Below are 19,432 nucleotides of genomic sequence, written 5' to 3' on the forward strand. Positions count from 1 at the left end.
CTCACAGAACTTTAATAACTAGCCTAAGATCCCATAAAAACAAAGTTAAATTATAAAGAGAGAGCCCTCTCTGGGTATAGGTTGGCTATAACTCATACTTAAAAGATTGGTTTGTGGTTACCTCGGATTATGCCTTCTTCCTATAAGTTCAAAGGAAATTCTAAGCGATAACAACTCCTTCCCTGGTTTTGACATAAACCTGCTCAATACTCTCACTACATGTGCAATGTCTAAACTGTTTAGTACAGACCATTGAGTACATCAAAATACCGACTGCACTTGCATATGGAACCTGGGGCATGTCCTCTTCCTCTTCTTGTGTCTTGGGACACTGTACAACAAATAACTTTACACCTATAGGAATAGGCACCTTCACTGGTTTGCTATCCTACATATTAAACTTCTACAATATTGTCTCGACATACTTCCTCTATTTTAACCAGAGCTTCCTCTTTTCCCAATCTATTTTAATTTCCATGCCCAAAATATTGTTTGCAGCACCAAGATCTTTCATGTCGAATTTGGAGGACAATTGGGTCTTCACATCCTGGATAATTTCTTTGTCATTTCCAACTAGCAACATGTCATCTACACACAAGACCAGATAAATAACTAGGTCACCAATTAATTTAAAATACACACAGTGATTTGCCTTGCTTCTTGTGAATCCAGGTCCCCATATAAATGTATCAAATTTCTAATACCACATCCTTGGTGACTGTTTTAACCCATACAAAGACTTCTTTAACTTGCATACCAATTCTTTCTTTCCCTTCAGCACAAAGCCTTCAAGTTGCTTCATGTAGATCTCCTCTTCCATATCCCCATGAAGAAATGTTGTCTTCACATCCATCTATTCTACATCAAAATCAAAAGTGGCAGCAACAAATAAAAGTAATCTAATAGAAGATACCTTGGCAACAGGAGAAAAAATATCACCAAAATCAATTCCCTGCACCTGGGAATAACCTTTTGCTACCAACTGAGCTTTGTATTTCTCCACCTTTCCTTCTGCATTTGTCTTCTTCTTGAACACCCATTTGCTGCCAGGGGGTTTCCCTCCATCCAACAACTCCACCAGATCCCAAGCCTCATTTTTGTGCAACGATGCCATTTCATCAACCATGGTCTCTTTCCAAAGTTTTCCATCCTCTGAATCTAATGCTTCCTTCATAGATTTGAGATCATCATTAGTAATAGATAAAGAAAAATCTGAACAAAAAGCAGATGGACTATACCTTTTTGGCTGCCTTCTTTCTTGAACTAATCTTCTCACAACCAGAGTTTGTGGCTCTTCATCTTCTGATTCCTCTTCTGCTGTAGAGTCTGGTTCTTCCTCCTTAAGCTCAAACTCTATCTTCTCAGGTTCTTTTGGTTGGACTTCATGTTTGAAAACATCTTTCACCTCTCTAAAGACCACATCTCGGCTATACACAACCTTCTTTGTTACTGGGTTCTAAAGCTTATAACCCTTTTAACCATCCTTATAGCCAATAAAGATGCACTTTTTAGATTTAGTATCCAACTTGGTTATTTTCTCCTTTGGAACATGTACATATGCATCACATCCAAATACCCTCAGATGTGAAAGAGAGGGTTTCTTACCAGTCCATACTTCTTGTCGAGTCTTATCCTTGAACGTTAATGAAGGTGATCTAATGACCAGGTAACACATTGTTTCCACTGCCTCTACCCAGAATTCCTGTCCTAACCTGACACCACTGAGCATGCTTCTTGCCCTTTCCATCAACGTCTTGTTCATTCTTTCTGCAACTCCATTTTTCTCAGGTGTGTATGGAGTAGTCTTTTGCCATGCTATACCACACTTCTTACAAAATTCTTCAAATTCCTTGTTCCAAAACTCTCCACCGTTATTTGACCTCAGCACCTTTACCTTCTTCTCTCTTTGCCTGTCCACCAATGTCTTAAATTATTTAAACCTGTCGAAGATTTCAGATTTCTTCTTAAGGAAATATATCCATGTTTTCCTTGAGAAGTGATCTATAAATGATACATAGTACGTAGACTTACCCAGTGATGGAACCTTCATAGGTCCAAACACATAACTGTGCACAAGCTCTAGTATATGTATCGCCCTCTTACCACCAGAGGGGAAACTCACCCAAATCTACCTCCCATATACACAATTTTTACAGAAATCAAAATCTAGAGAGATATTACTCATATCTTCTACCATACCTTTACCATGAAGTATTTGAAGGCCCTTCTCTCCAATATGTCCAGGCCTTTGATGCCACAGCATGGTATTCTCTCCAGAGACCACTAGATTTTCTGCTCCACTTTTAGGAACCACAGAACTGTTGCACCCATCAATAGCAGTGCTACCTTGTAGCTTGTACAGAGTTCCAATCTAAACTCCCCGCATCAATACCAGTGATCCCAAGCCATCTTGTAGGTATCTTTCTCGAACACCGTTTTTACACCTGCATAATCTAGCTTACTTACATAACTCAGATTTCTGGCCAATGCAGGAATATGCAGAACACTCGTAAGTGTTCTAACCCTTCCACCTTGCAACTTCAACTTGATTTTTCTGCGATCAATCATTCTAGCCTTCCTATCATCCTGTACGAAGACATCAACACCATCGTATTTCTCATACTCACAGAACCACTCTCTATGGGGAGTGAAGTGAAAGGATACACCCGAGTCAATCAACCATGCCTCATGATCTACATGTGTACTTGAAGAAGCCAAGTACACATCCCCACCTTCATCTAAGGTGGTTTTCACCTCTGTAGAAGGAGAATCATTAGATCCCTTTCCTTTGTCAACAGATTTAGATTTACAGTCCCTTTTGTAGTGCCCTTCCTTTCCACATTTCCAGAAAACCACCTTTACAGGTTTTTCTGGAGATTTAGATCTCCCTCTAGATTTAGATCTCCCACTCAATGACTTATTTTTGATTCTGTTCCGGGACTGTCCTTGTACAGAAAAGGCATCACCATTTTGGCTCTCCATATTTTTCCATCTCATCTCCTCCGTCAACAAGGGTGAAACTATTTTATCAAACTACGAGGTAGTTGCATTGCTATCTGTTGCAATAACCAGACTATCCCATGAATCTGGTATAGAACACAACAAACTGATGCACTTATCTTCATCTGAAATTTTAATATCAATAGATAATAACTAACTTACTACAATATTAAATGCATTTAGATGCTCTGCCATCAAGTCTCCATCTTTCATCCTCAGGTTATGCAATGTTTTCCGTAGTAATAGTTTATTCACCAGAAAATTAGATTGGTACAAAGTCCCTAACTTGTCCCACAAAGCCTTAGCCGTAGCTTCCCATGACACATTCAGCAATACTGAATCTGAGACACACAAATGTATTGTGTTCTTTTCCTTCCGATCTAACTTCTTTCATTCTTCATCAGACACTCCCATTGGTTTAGTACCTGGATCTACCACAATCCATTGATCTTTATCCACCAACAGATCCTCCATCTTGAGTTTCCATTACTCAAAATTTTGACCATTAAATTTCTCGATCTCTCTCTTTCCACTGCTTGCCATCTTCTTTCACCACCAAAATCAATCCCGCAGATCTCCCACTGAACAAGGTCTACCATAGGCCCGAGTGAAACATCTTAGCAACAAATGTGTCCCCTTGAAGCCAATACAGCTTTGATACCAAATGTAGGTTTAACCCCATACAGAAATTATTTCCATACAAATTCTAAACACAGAAAATATACAATGCAAAAGGATAACACATAAAACACATATACACAGATATTTTCCCCTGGATCCCAAAACCGAGACTACCAGCTTGGTTTTTCATTATGTTCCTTTCAATGTTACAATACATATTTATATATGCCAAAGCATCCAATACCATGGACCGAAAACCATTGCGTCGAAAACCATGTGCGAAAACCATGCACAAAACCATATGTATGTCCGCCCAACCTAATATAGGGTCCAAAAAAAGAAAACTTGGGGCGCTACCCCGGACCCCGTAAAGGGGGCCTACCCACCCCCCGAGCAGGGGGGCCTACCGTCCCCTCTATGACCCCCCATTGTGCAATTAGCATAATGAAGGGGGTCTTTGTTGCCACTTTAACCCCCTGGTTAAATACGTGGGCTAGTCATGGAAAGAATATAACACAACCCAACATTGCGTAATGCACAATGTCAACTGGAAATGGTTTCAAACTTAGTGACTGCATTGTGCAATTTTCTGGGCTAGAAGTCATTGCCCCTCAGAATTGCGCAATTAAAGCCTGGAGGACAATCACTAGGTAGAAATGTGCATTCTTGAGAGGAAGATAGAGCCTTCCCTCTCAGGATTGCATAATTTTGTCTTAGTGAGGTAGAGTTTGGGCCGAGGCTGCCCAGACCCACCGACAGGCAACTAAAAGAGAATGTGAATGTAAATGCATGGTGATACTGAGTGTAAGCATAAGTGAATGATCATGCATACAAATAGTGAATGAAAGATTCAGAAAATGGAACAACATGCACGTGGGTGAGGCGAGTCCCCGAATCAATGACCGTTTGTGAAAAATAGTTTCATGCATGCGACAGCAGTGAGATGTTAAGTATAACTGAAACGGTTCTAGTACAAGCTATTATGTATGAAAACAACAACAATTTCTCACTGAAATCAAGTTGACAATATTCATATGAAGCAAAACACAAAAAGAGCCAGAAATGCAACACAAGACATGAAAAGCGGGCTCACCGCAAAATAGCTAAGCTAAATGTGCCTACGACTCCTATATGTAATGTGGGATATCAGAGTTACAAGATTGATGTCAGGAATGAGCTCTATAGCGTTCGATTGATGAGTTTCGATAAAATTGAGGTTTCGACATGCATGCCACAAATCTAGGGAAAGTGACACTTGGTGGGAGGTTTCTAAAATGATCCTTGCATGTAACCTCCAACTACTAAAAATAGATCCCTGAAACAAGGGATGCCTTTGCATGCTACCTTGGGAGAAGCATCCCATGCATGCAAGTCATTTTTCATCAGTCCTAGAGGGAACCGGTCAACTCAATTGCACATGCAATAGTCTACTCAGCTAGGAGGAAAAAATGTGCATTTCTGGGAGGGGGCTTGTTACAAAGAATTTTGTCAATGAGCCTGTACTCCACGTTCCATGATCCTAGAGGACCTCTACAGTGAACCTACATGCTTCCTCTTCATGAAGAAACTCCCATTGTGTCCCTCTTCATGAGAAGAACAATTCCCTCTTGCATCATTTCCCAAAAATCTTCCTCTGTTCCCAGTTTACAAGACCGACACTAATGACCTGTGTCCTCCTTGCACTGATATGCAGGTATTAAAACTATCCCTAGTGCCAACCAGAGCGACTGAGCCTTGTTCTAGTCACGCTGATCCTCTTTTGGAAATTTTTTTAAATAAGGAGTCGAAGCTTCCATCTCTAGAAGCTTTGTAACAGAAGTATAGTAAATGGTTGGGCCAGATGGAGTCGACGATGTCAGTTTGGGCTCCTTTCCCCTATTAGGATGGAACTACCTTAAGAGATAAGACCTTCTCCCATGAGAAGAGGAACCATATCCCATCCATTCATGCTATATAAAACTCCCTTTTTTCCCAGGCACAAGCTAGTGTTAATGTTGGTGTGCTAGTGCTAATTAAGTTTGGAGTAATCAGAAAGTTATTCATAGTTGTAGCTCTCTAGTTGTGTGTGAGGGAGAAGTGTGAATTTTGTTTAATGTGAAGACTAAAGGGAAGAGCCTTAAAAATATAATTGTTGAGGCCACCATGGAATTCTAATAGAAGTGTGGGGGAACCTGATTTTGTCGGAGGAGAACAACAACATCAAGGCAACGATTGTAATCTCTTCTTGATTTAATATATATGCAACTATCAATTGATTTCCTACATAATGTGTCATCTCACATGTTTATCGATTATTGCTTCTTGACTTGATAATAGACAAATTGCAATTCAACCTACTTAACAAGTCAAGAAGCATTAAGCCATAAACATGTGAGATGACACATTATGTAGGAAATCAATTGATAGCTGCATATATATTAAATCAAGAAGAGATTACAACCATTGTCTTGACATTGCTATTCTCCTCCAACAAAACCAAGTTCCCACACACTTCCTTTAGCATTCCATGGTGGCCTCAACAATGATAGTTTTAAGGCTCTTCCCTTTAGTCTTTACATTAAACCAAATTCACACCTCTCCCTCACACACAACTAGAGAGCTAAAATTATTAATAACTTGCTGATTACTCCAAACTTAATTAGCACTAACACATCAACATTAACACTAGCTTGTTTTTGGGAAAAAGGGAGGTTTATATAGCATGAATGGAAAGCAAATGGTTCCTCTTATCATGGGATAAGGTATTATCTCTTGAGGTAGTTCCATCCTAATAGGGGAAAGGAGCCCAAACTAACATCCTCAACTCCACCTGAACCAACTATTTACTAGACTTCTGTTACGAAGCTTCTAGAGTTGGAAGCTTCGACTCCTTATTTAAAAACCTTTCCAAAATAGGATCGACGTGACTAGAACAAGGCTCAGTCACTCTGGTACGTGCTAGGGACAATTTTAATCCCTCAATATCAGTGTGAGGAGGACACGGGTCATTAGCACTAGTCTTGTAAACTAGGAAAAATAGAAGATTTTTGGGAAATGATGCAAAAAGGATTGTTCTCCTCATGAAGAGGGACACAATGGGAGTTTCTTCATTAAGGGGAAGCATGTAGGGTTCACCGTAGAGGTCCTACATGATCATGGAATGGGGAGTACAAGGATAGTGACAAAATGTTGTGTAATAGGGTTGGGTTGGTTGCCTAGGAGAAATGCACAATTTCTGGGTAGAGCAGCTGATTGCTGCCCGGGATTGCGCAATTCCTAGGCTGAATAGCCCTGCTAGGAAGAATGATGCAATTTTTTGGATGAAGCCTGATTGGCAGAATTGTACAATTCTAGAGCCCAATAGGCTGCTAGACATAATTGCACAAATTATGGAGGGAAGGCTCGTTACCCTCTGGAATTGCGCAAAGTTTTGAGGGAGCCACTCATCCTGCAGTTGGACCAAGTCCGGGAGAATAGTCTGTGAGGTGAGTGCAACATGTTCTAATGGATAAGTTGTCTTTCTACAAGAAAATCACTGAAGCTTGTGTACTTTACGAAGCAAGACATGCTTCTGTGAAAGGTTGGTAGGGAGGCTCCAAAATGAAGCTAAGGAAAAATTTTGGAGGGTGGTTGTAGCTACTACAACACGTGGCAACACACTCCTAGAACTCCAGCTCTCTGAATGGAACTTGTTCATGAAAAGCAAGTCTAACACATCTGAAAGTATTGTTTAGTTCTTAGTTCATCTTGGTTTCCACACTTGCTTGATTGTAAGATGTAGCATCTTCCAAGCTCTTGGTCGATTGACACACATTCCAAGCCAATTCAACTCAGTTTTTTTGATTGGGGTTGAGGGGTATATTGGTACACAAGCAGTATAGTTGTCAGAGTCTTAGTTTCATTTATGGTGTTGCTCCATTGCAAGCAGGCCTGGACAATGCCCTGGCAGAGTCACATAGGAACACAAGGATGGCTCCACTACCAGCAAGCTTGGTAAGTACCCTGATAGAGTTACTTGCATCACCTTTCTATGCAGGAAGCCTTTCTCTTCTTTTGCCGTATTCATTTTTCATTTTTTCATAACTATGCATAACACTTATTCATTTCAGAGGCGTAAGAGGTATCTTGACTTATTGAGAGCAGAAGAGGTTGTTCCAATAGAGAAGTAGTTTATTATACCTCTGACGTGTCTATTAAGGTTTTCCCCCTCACCTTACTCTACTTGATTGAGCTGACAAGGGTTAACCCAAAAACAATCGTTTAGAGTAGGTGATACTAGTTAGCGCACAAGCATTGTGTTTTCACCAAGGTTCACTTTGAACAGTACATATTTTCCATTGACGTATCATGGACTAGAAGTAACAAGTTCTTCATATAGAGGTAGGATGACAGATAACCAAGTAGTGATAGTTGCACAAGGCCTCTTGTACTTTACCCAGTTTGTTTCAAGGGTCATACAGGGTTTCATGTGAAACTAACCTACGAATGAAACAAGAAAACAAAAAAACAACAAAGGAAAGTAGAAGCATAAGAAAAAAGCGAAAGCAAAGTGAGTAAGCAAACAAGTAAACAAACAAACAAGTAAAGTGAAGCAAAAGAAAAAGTAAATGAAAAAGCAAAGTGATTAAGCAAACAAGCAAGCAGACAAACAAACATCTAAAGTAAGAAAGCAAACAACCATGCAAAGAAAGAAAGCAAACAACCATGCAAAGAAAGAAAGCAAACAACCATGCAAGCAAGAAAACTAAAAGCAAATTCTACTCATACTCCTAAGCTAATAGTGCATGGGCCTGATCATGTGAAGTGATACCTCCAATGCAACCACTAGCGCATTGATTGACCCATGTTGGTGAAGGCATGGTTCGCGACGAACACAGTTGTGCGGACCAATAGCTGTGAAGATACAACAATGAAGACAGACACACTCTGAGCTTACAACTGTCCACAGAGCAAAAATGAGTGAAAGTGCATGACATGTAGTCCATGGACATACCATGATGTTGTGTGACACTACGTGCAGATGTTAAGCATATGTACACTCTTGACTGTGATATGCAAGCATATGTGAGGAAGGTAGACCTCTTACATTGGTCAAGTGTGCTTGCTGAGTAAGATTCCTCTTATGCATGAGAAATGGGATCGTGTAGTTTGAGTGGAGGAAGTAAAATCTGAGTGTTAGATTGATCTTCAATGCATAAAAATGAGTGATGAGGAGCCTTGAGTGTTTGAACAATTTCCTGATTAGAAGTGAAACCAACCTCAGGTCAGTGAGGTTCTGACATAACCATTAGCTCATGTTGAAGTGCCTCGAAAGTTTATGGGGTTTTGACTTCATTGGCATATGGATCTTTTTAGACCAATGGCTTAAATGGATTAAAAATTAGTGAATCAACATCATGATCGGATGATGAGGTGAAGAGATCGCGACAACCAAGATCAGAAAACTCAAGATGTTGGTCGGCATCCTCATGGTTTGATGAATCGCACAGAGGGGTAGATGAGAAGGAAGGATGTTCACCCTTTGTGTTTCCAGAAAGAGCAGATGAAATATCAAATGGATTTTCAAAGAATGATTTGTCCTATCCATTATTGGATGATGGCCTGACATCTGGTGTGTCCTGCGAATGATCAACAATGGGTGCTTTGATGGACGGAGATACACATGAAAAATTAGGGATGGCAGGATCACCAAGGAGGACAGGAATAAATAGAGGAGGTACGAATAGATAGGGATGGTCCTCTACTGCTGATGGATGTTCAAGCTCTCTGTCATGCTCTTCATGAATGTCAACGCATGTTGGTTGTGCAATACCAAATCTATCGATAGATCAATCCTCGTTCAAAATAGGTGTAGATTTTTGGAATGAGCAAACACAAAATAGTGTCATCTGGATGATTATTCCAATTCGAAGATGAAGGTTGAGGTACAAAATACATGTAACGATGTATGAGACTCACAACCAAGTCTGTGAAAAAATCCGAAGGAGTGATGCCGGTAGGATGTGATGGTTGAACAAATGTGTGTGTATGCTCTCCCACATCACTCTGCGATGATGGCATTGTTTGATGAGGGGATGACGGATAGTCACTTGTGATAGTGACCATGTCTGTCTATGATTGCACAGCTTCATCACTAAATTATGTCGAGTGGGGTTTAAGCATGAACTTCTTCTTGGGATTGACAGATTGGACAAAGCAGTACTTGAATCTATCCATGAGATATTGAAATTTCATCTTACTTTTCAGTGCTTCAAACATGAAAATACGGAAGCACTCCGAAAACTCCACAGGTGAGTCATGTGGGGCCTTTCGTTGTTTTTACATTTTTTTATCAAACAATTCAGGATCAAAATTGTGGAAAACAGATTTGATTATATCACTGAATTGCTTGAATGAGTGCACGGAGTTATGAGGTAGTGTGCCACACCATTGTGATGGGTGGTCGCAAAGTGTGTGTGCGAGGAGTGAACAAACCTATATTTCATTAAAATCTTCCATGGCTTGCATGAGCACATGGAAATCATATAAGTTCTTAGTCCAGGCTACTTCACCTTCACAATCATACGTGAGTTGTGACAAGCGATCCCATAACTCCCTCTCGGCGTGAAATATATGTCCGTTGGACAGAAATTTCAGAGGGCGAACTATGATAGATGTGTGAATATTCAAAAGAGATGATGAGGACTCAGCTTGTCATCTGGCCCTCCTTCTAGCACCAAAATGTTGATAGTGTTGGACCCGCCAACATGTCAGGAGATCTCCCCAGTAAGAAGTCCCAATTATACCTCAGACTGTTTGGTGTAGGAGTCCCAATAGTGGGTCGTATAGTAATGCTTTAACTACGATTTAACATGGAGGCAAGTAAGATAACTCTGTTGGTCACAAGGGTGTGATAGTTTCAGTGAGCCAAGGAAGGTGTATGAGAGGTTCTAGCACACGAGGGCTGAGATGAGTGTGCCCCTTGGAAACCTGTGATAGCACAGACTTAAGAAGGGAACACACGAGCAAAGATGCATCACAACATGGAAGGAAAGTTAGCTAGCAATCCAAAGTGATGGTTAAACCAACAACACATTTCAGAAATATTTGTACATACATAGACAGATAATTGTACATTCATGTGTAAGAAAACATATACATATATCATTTAGAGTAAACCAGATAGTATAGAATACAATAAAACATATTCATGAAACGTGTTGGCTCTTGTTATATTAAGAAGTGTATGTTCCATTCGTACAATACATCCATGTCCAACCACTAGTTCTGACAACGGAACATTACAACCACAACTGCATGCTCCTCCAAAGAGATATACTAGCTCTGCATAGTGGAGAAGCTAAGACTCGTTACAATATTGTCCAATCTCCTTCTAAGATAGTCTTATTAGAAGCTTGTCTAAACAAAAGCCTTTACAATAAGTTATGAAGTTCTATTTATAGTGAAGGGTGACATGACCATTGACATTCCCCTTTGTGACAGTTCATCTACCCTCATGACTCTTCATCTACTCTATGACTGTTACATCCAACTATTGACACTTGAACTTCCACTTGACAAGACGTTAAATTAGAATGCACATGTGCTCATGTGAGACAAAGTGGCTTGAGCAAGCCATGAAACACATCACTGACACTCGGTCCATTGTGGTGAGACCAACTCTTTGACATGCTTGTGATGGTGAAGGTCGTGAGCTGATGCCAAGCTTGGTTTTCTGTGATGGTGTGTATGCACTCAATGGTGACATCTTGTTGAGGCGAAATCTTTCTTCCATTGCATCCGAGTGCATTTGTATGGCTCCTCCATCCAACTCATCTGCTAGCATGTGCATGGTCTTCTTGGGTGGGGCCGAACCGACAACACACTAATGCATAGTGTCTGTGTTGATCTTCTAGTGTGTGCAGGTGGTCATGTGGATCAACTATTAACTACATGTTCAGCTCTAGTCGGACTTTCCTTTTGTCTTCACCTTGGTGAGTGTGTTGAATGGGTGGGATCACATGCGTGTGGACAATGACATGCATGCTGCTAAATTCCCTTACATGCGACCAACAACACTGCTCACCACATCTGCTCCGTGCCAGCTGATGGGATGGATCTATAACTTGTACGGGTGTAGTTTCATCCGTGAGTGCGTGTTTCACCACCTGTTGTACTTTTTCCTGCCGGAACTCATTCTCTTGTCTATGAAGCTCTTGTTTTTCCTTGAGTTTTTCCTTCAACAAATGCAACGCCTTCTTTGTTACGTTCTTTGTCTTCACTCAATATTCATGTCATGCCGTCACCTCATAGCCTGAGTCTCCAAAGTTTCTTTCATCACAAGTGTATATGCTTGAGGTTTCAACTTTGTTCCGCCTTTGTGTTGTCAACAACCTTCCTCTTGCATTTGTTGCATCCGGTATGCTGCTTTCAGCTGTTGTTCATGGTGTTGCTTGCTGTGATGTTGCTACTATCATATCTTGATGTCCTTGTTTACAAACAACTTTATGTCTTCGTGGGTAGGCAATTTCATAGAAACTTGATCGACTGAATCCCCAATTGTTCTCTGAACAGTGTCTTGGACTTTTCTCTCCTGGAAACCATTGTACCTGTACTACTGAGAGGCACATGAATACTTGTGATACCTGGGGACATGGCAACACTCATGGAAACATAAAGGTTGCACAATTTCCACCGGTAGGTCGAGAGACTGACTTCCAAAACTATGCAAGGCATAGTCTGGGCTACTGGGAGGTTGGCTAACTATTGGAACTATGTAATTCACAGTCCACGCTGGCTGCTGACTGCTAGAATTATGCAATTCCCAATCTCAGTTGGCAATGGTTGTAGACTCAGTGAATCCATTACGCAATTTTCTGGGCCTGCAGGCACTACCCCTCAGAATTGCACAATACAAGACTAGAAGATAGTCACTAGGAAGAAATGCACATCTTCTAAGAGGAAGATAGAGCCTTCCCTCTTAGGATTGTGCAATGCAGTCTTGGTGAGGTAGAGTCTCGTCCGAGGTTGCCCTGACCTACTGAAGGGAAACTGAAAGTGAATGTGAATGTGAATGCATGGTGATATTGTGTGTAAGCATAAGTGAATGATTGTGCATGCAAAGAGTGAATGAAATATTCAAAAAACGAACATGTGGGTGAGGCGAGTCATCGAATCGCTGACCAGTCATGAAAAATAATTTCATGCATCTGAAAATAGTGAGATGTTAATGAAAACTAAAATGATACTAGTACAAGCTAGTATGTATCTAAACAACAACAAGCACTCACTGAAATAAATCTGACAACATTCATACAAAGCAAAACACAAAAAGCGCCACAAATGTAACACAAGACATGAAAATCGGGCTCGCCCAAAAAAAACTAAGCTGAATGCGCTGACAACTCCTAGATGCAATGTGGGATTTCAGAGTTGCAATATTGATGTTAGGAATGAGATCTGAAGTGTCCGATTGATGAGTTTTGATAAAATCGATGCTGTGACTCGCATGCCACAAATCTAGGGAAAGCGACACTTGGTCAGAGGTTTCTGAAATGATCCTTGCATGTAACCTTCAACTATTAAAATTAGATCCCTGAAACAAGGGATGCTTTTGCATGCTGCCTTGGGAGAAGCAGCCCATGCATGCAAGTCAAGCTCGGTCCCGAAGGGAACCAGTCAACTCAACTGTACATGCAATAATCTGCTCATCTGGGAGGAAAAAATGTGCATTTCTGGGAGGGATCTAGGTTGGCTACCGAAGAGATTCGGGCAATTTTTGGGCTGAGTAGCTGACTGCTACCTAGGATTGTGCAATTCCTAGGCTGAGCAGCCTTGCTGGGAATAATTGTGCAATTTTTATGGATGAAGCTTGAATGGAAGAATTGCGCAATTCTAGAGCCCAGCAGGCTGTCAGACAGAATTGTGTAAATTCTGGAGGGAAGGTTGGTTTCCCTCTAGAATTGTACAAATTTTTGAGGGAGCTGCTCAGCTTGCAGCTAGACCAAGTCCAGGAGAACAGCTTGTGAGGGGAGTGCAACAAGTTCTCATGGACATGTTATATTTTTGCAAGAAAATCACTAAAGCTTGTGTACTTGATGAAGCAAGACATGTTGCTATGAAAGGTTGGTAGGGAGGCTCCAAAACTAAGCTAAGGAAAAATTTTGGAGGGTGATTGTAGCCGCTACAGCAAGCCCTCAATCAACAAATTTTAAAATTGCAAAAATCACCTAATAAATCTCTTCAATATTTTCACGATCATTTTATTCACTTCTGTTATGAATTTCCTAAAGATTAAGTTGACTGGGAATTTTTGGAGGAAGGATTTTAGTATCTTTTTCACACTTCTAAGAATCTGCATGAGTTAGAATCTTTCGAACCTCTCCCAACATACCTCGCTGTTAGAGCTTCCAAATATGATATGGACAAGGTTATTATCTGAAGTGACCCTCTGTTCCCTTCTCATAAAAAAACTCTAGCTCCGTAAGTCGAGGTGGGAGAAGTTAAGAATCCACCTATTGATGGATTGCCATCTCCTCCAATCCCACCTGCTTAGGATTTATGCATATATTTGGACTGTAGCTCTGATGTTTTTCATGTGGTCTTATCTCCTCATCCTCCATCCATTGGTCCCTTTGATCCTTCAAATTTTGGTGTGTTGTGTTCATCCATCTAAGATCTCACACATGATGTTCACGAGGATGAAAATTTTGACAGAGTTGGTATTGAACAACCAACCTGCAATATCATTTTTATTAGTATGTGTGGGAATAATAATGAGAATCTATGGTGAAGGATGACCTCATTCTATCTGCACCTCGTCTGTTATATCCTAACATCCTGCACTATTCTGCCAATTCTGTTCCATCTTGCGAAAATTCATTACCAGATGTGTCTATCTCCGATCATTCACAGAACATGTGGAATGCCAATTTTTCATTTAATTGTGAAGAGAAAAAATCTATCTTCCCCGATCCTCCCAATCTCTCATCTTACCTTTCCAGAAACATAGAGGGTGGAATTTCTCATTTTTCATCATCCCCTCTTTATCATTCATCAGATCATGAGCATGTCGTTTCCCATCATCTTGAATTTTTGGATTGTGGTTCTCGTGATCTTTTCATTCATTTGTCTGATCCTGATTATGATTTGCCTACTGTTGATATTTCTAAGCCACCAGTCTTTGATGATCCATCTTCTGATGAATTGGAGACCCCTCAAGTTGTCAAGGCACTTCAGCTCTAAATGATGGTTATGTTAGGTTCTCGTAGCCTTGAGGTTAGTTCCACTGTTGATAAAAAAAATTGTTGAATCTTTCTAGGCTCCTCATCACTCTGTGGATAGAATTGAAAATTAATTTATTTCACAGTTTTCACATCCTCCATTGGAGTCACACGATCCTATTTCTCAAGCATTAGAGGAGTCATACGTAGCAAGCACTGTTTCCAAATGGATGTTTTCTTCTTTCTTCATGTTTGCTCATTTTTTGAGTTCAAATATGTGTACATGCTTTTCTTCCACACACAATGTGATGGGACACCATGATACATCCACAGAGTGCCTATCATGTGCTTTTCATATTTACTTTTATGTGGATGCATTCAAGCTTTGAATGTATTGGTTTACATTGTTTTATCTATATTATTTTTTGTTTGCTTGCATATATTTCTTGTTGATCATGCTCTCACCCTCATGGGCCAACAAATGTGCCAATGGCTACATTGGAAGTATCACTTTATGTGAGTTGGCATATGCTCTGCTTGGTTTAGGAGTAGGAGTAGTGTTTTCTTTTCTTATTTGTTTCTTGATTTATTTACTTTTTTTTCTTTATCTTGCTTCTTTCCTTTGTTTGTTTTCTTTTGCACCTATAGGTTAGTTTCCACATGAAACTGTGTTTGGCTTCTTAGACAAGCAAGGTGAAATCCAAGAGGAACTTGTACAACTATCAACACTTGGTTATTTGTCTATTCCCTCTCTTTATGTGAATCTTGCATTTCTTCTAGTCGATGATACCTTGATGGAAAATATGTTCCTTTCAGAGAGAGTCATGGTGGAATCACAACGCTTTCACTCTTAACTAGTACCACCTACTCTAATCAATTTTATATTTTCGGTTAACCCTTGTCAACTCAGTAAAGTAGAGTAAGGAGAGGGGGAATACTTTAACAAGTATGTGAGAGGTATATATAAATATCCTTCTTTGAAGGGACAACCTCTTCTGCTCTCAATAATTCAGGATCCTTCTTCCACCTCATGAAATAAATAAGTTCCTATGCAAGTCCTTCGAAAAATAAAAATAAAATAAACGGTGAAAGAAATGAAACGATTCCTTTGTGGAGAGGTGAAGCAAGTAATTATGCTGAGGTACTATCCAGGTTCGCTGGCAACAGAGCAATTCTTGTGTTCTTGAAGTGAGTTTGTCAGGGTACGGTCCAGGCCTAATGGAAGTGGAGCAACACCAGAGATGAAACTAAAACTCTGATAATCTATTTTACTTGTGCATCTATATACCCCTTATCCCTAATCGAAACAACTCAATTTGACTTGGCTTGGTATGTGTTCTACCATTAAATAGAATGGTAGGCACTACATATTTAACTCAAGCTAAGTGAAGAAGCTATGGTAATCGAAGAACTGAAAAATACTTCCAGAAGAGTTAGACTCACCTTTCATGAGACAAGGTCCATACAGAGAGCTAAAGTTCTACCAGTGTGTCGCCAAAGTTATAACAACTACAACCACCCTCCAAATTTCGCCTATGCTTTGATTTTGGAGCCTCCCTTCTAAACCAAAAAAAATCATCTTGCATTGATCTAGGTACTTGTGCTTCAATTAATACTTATTATTTTCATCCTAGCTTGTGTTGGTCACTTAGTTTTTTTTTCTAGCCCACAGGTCATTCTCTTGACTTGGTCCTTGACAATTCTAGGCTTGCCTTAGAAAACTGCACAATTCTTGAGGGAAATTAGCCTTGCTCTTGGGAATTGCGTAGTCTTGACTGCCAATGACCCTTGAGCTCAAGAAATGTGTAGTACTGGATGGTAACTAGCCTTGAGCTGGGAAATTGCGTAGATAGGAGTGGCAGGCCAGAGCCACTCAACCCATAAATTGTGCATAACCCACTGTGCTTAGAAACTTCTTAGTGCTTGAACTAGAGATTTTGCCCCATCCTTCCCAGAACTACACAATATTTATGGGAAATGCATGGTAGTTTTTCCCAAAAAAGATAAAAAGAATCAAAAGGCATCCATAAAAAATAGGGATCTATTTTAGCAACCCGAAGGAGGCACTTGAGTTATTTTGGAAACTGTCACCAAGTGTCGCCTTTTCCTTGACTTTAGACATGAATGTCATAAACCCTAACCCGACCAAATCTATTTATTCGACACTGTGAAAGCTCATTTGCATATCCGATCTTGGAGCTCTGGAATTCTAGAGGAGATCAAGGAACCTTCGGTGCGATTGTCGTCACTTTTCTGGGTGGGTTTTGCTTTTCTAGTCTTTAGTCGCTTTTTTTGTTACTTTTTGTTGTTTAGATTGTGAGAGTGTTGTTTCACTTATTTATTTGAACTAATGTAGGCATTTTAACTCGTTTTAGCTTGTATAATTGTTGTTGAAAGTTATAGATTGCCTTTCCTGAGTGTCGCATGTGTTTTCCCATATTTTCACCAGCGGTCATCATTGTGGAGACTCTCTTTGCATGCTTCATTTTCTTTAAGCTTAATTAATTCATGCACTTGTTTCACCTACATTCATTAAAACTTAGTCATATTTGCACTCAACATCACACCATACTTCAAATAATTTTTTCTTCACACTCCCCATGGGAAGATCTGGGTCCCCTTGCCCAGATCTCACACTTCATACCATTTGGTGTAGGAGCCCCATCCAAAATGTCAGTCTGTTTTCCATATATCTCAAAGATATGCCTTGGATCTAATAGGTGGAACGGGAGAGGGATGGAATGGTGTCTTCAAAAAGAAAGGGATGTGTGCTTGGTGAGCGTGGAGTTGCGACTGTGTCAAGGTTATTCTACCACAAAGGGGGAAGAAACGTTAGCCTCTAAGTGAGTGGTAATAGTACAACCCAAGAAGAGACACACATGAGCCAGAAGGATCCATCTAACATCTAGTGGAATAGTCCACAGCATGTGCGACGGTCATTACAACCAACAAACAAGGAAATATTTGTCTATTATCTTGTGAAATAGTCCACAAGGATGGGACAATAATAACAACCATTACAACACACTCTCAATAAGATAAGCACTAAAATAACCGAAATAGTTCAACTATCTCAGTACATGTGAAAGAAAACGTGAAATACAAATGTCCACATAATAGTATTACAAAATTTCATAGTCCATGCATGAAGAATGTGTTGGCCTTAATAGGCTTCTGTTATTAATAAAAAGTTCCAACACACATGTTTACAATGTACATCACTAGCCCCAATAGTGGGACATTGGAGCCACTTATTTCTCCTAAAAGAACTAGCTGATCTCTCTAATGCATTGCTAGAGGAGCAAAGGTGAAAAAGTACTTTTCTCATACAATGAGGGGGTATATATAACCAAGGGGTGATGCTTCCCCTTTGTGACTCTTTAACCACCCTCATGACTGATCAACTTCCTATGACTCTTAAACTTACATGACTCTCCATATTCATGTGTGTCCTTTGGAATTACACTTTACAATACATTTGAATATAATATACATGGTCCACAATAGTGATGTAGAATATGACCACTCATGGCATGACATGACATGAAACTACTAACATGGATTGCTTGGTCATGTGGCAATGTCAAGTCATTGTTGTTGCTGAGTGTTGGATGTCTTCTTGGATATGCTTTCTCTTCTCCTCTGCATGACTTGGTGATGCAGAGTCTTCAATGATCTTTAGTCTTGGATGGTAGTTTCAAACTTTTGTCCCTTTGCTTTGCTTTGATCAATGAGCTTGCATGTTTCAGCTGCAAAGATGTCTTTCTGCATGCTCCCCTTCTTCATCTCCTTCTTCATCATCCCATCATGGTGTAAGAGAGTACTTGCATCTGCAACTCACTCATGACGAGATGACATAAATATGAAAATCCCTATCCTAAGATAGAGCATTTGGATTCATGAACTGGGCTGGGACTGGGTGACAGTTTAGGAGAGAAGGCCAATGAGTGTGCAATTGTGTAGTTTAAGCAACCAAGGGTCAAGATTGATCAATGAGACTGTGTAGTGCGCAGCTCAAGCCATACTGAGGGAAATTTATATGCAGTCCCTATTGACGAAAAAAATTGCACAGTGCCCACTGAAGGAAAAAATTGTGCAGTGCCCAATGAGGGAAAAATTTGTGCAGTTCCCACTGAGGGAAAAAGTTGCGCAGTGCCCACTGAGAAAAATTGCGCAGTTCAAGCAGGTAGTAGAGGCTATGGGATGGGGCCCTGGGAGGATAAATTGCATAGTTTCAAGAGAAAATGGGTACTGGAACACAAGGGCTATTGTTAGATATGACATCATGAAGAACCTACCATTCTTGAACAAATGTACTAATTGAAAACATGGTTCATTTGAAATAAGATCAACCCAGTCGAATACAGATTTGTTTATATGAATAATGGATCACATGGAGGATGGATATTGGCACACTGGTCGTAGTTTCTTGGCCTATTAAACGCACACACAACCAAAAAAACACTTTAACCAATTCTCTAAAAAAAAGTAATATATCGAGAGGAAAGATCACAAGGAACCTCAAAAGTTGACGAAACAAACTCATCTATGATTTTCGAGCCACTTACCTATGATTCTAAAAAACTATTTTGTTTCAACAAATCTAAGCAGATATTTGGAATCAGTAGCTT

This window comes from Pinus tabuliformis, chromosome 9, assembly GCF_031772625.1.
Source record: "Pinus tabuliformis cultivar Carrire ecotype Pingquan chromosome 9, CPIR1, whole genome shotgun sequence".
Taxonomy (NCBI): Eukaryota; Viridiplantae; Streptophyta; class Pinopsida; order Pinales; family Pinaceae; genus Pinus; species Pinus tabuliformis.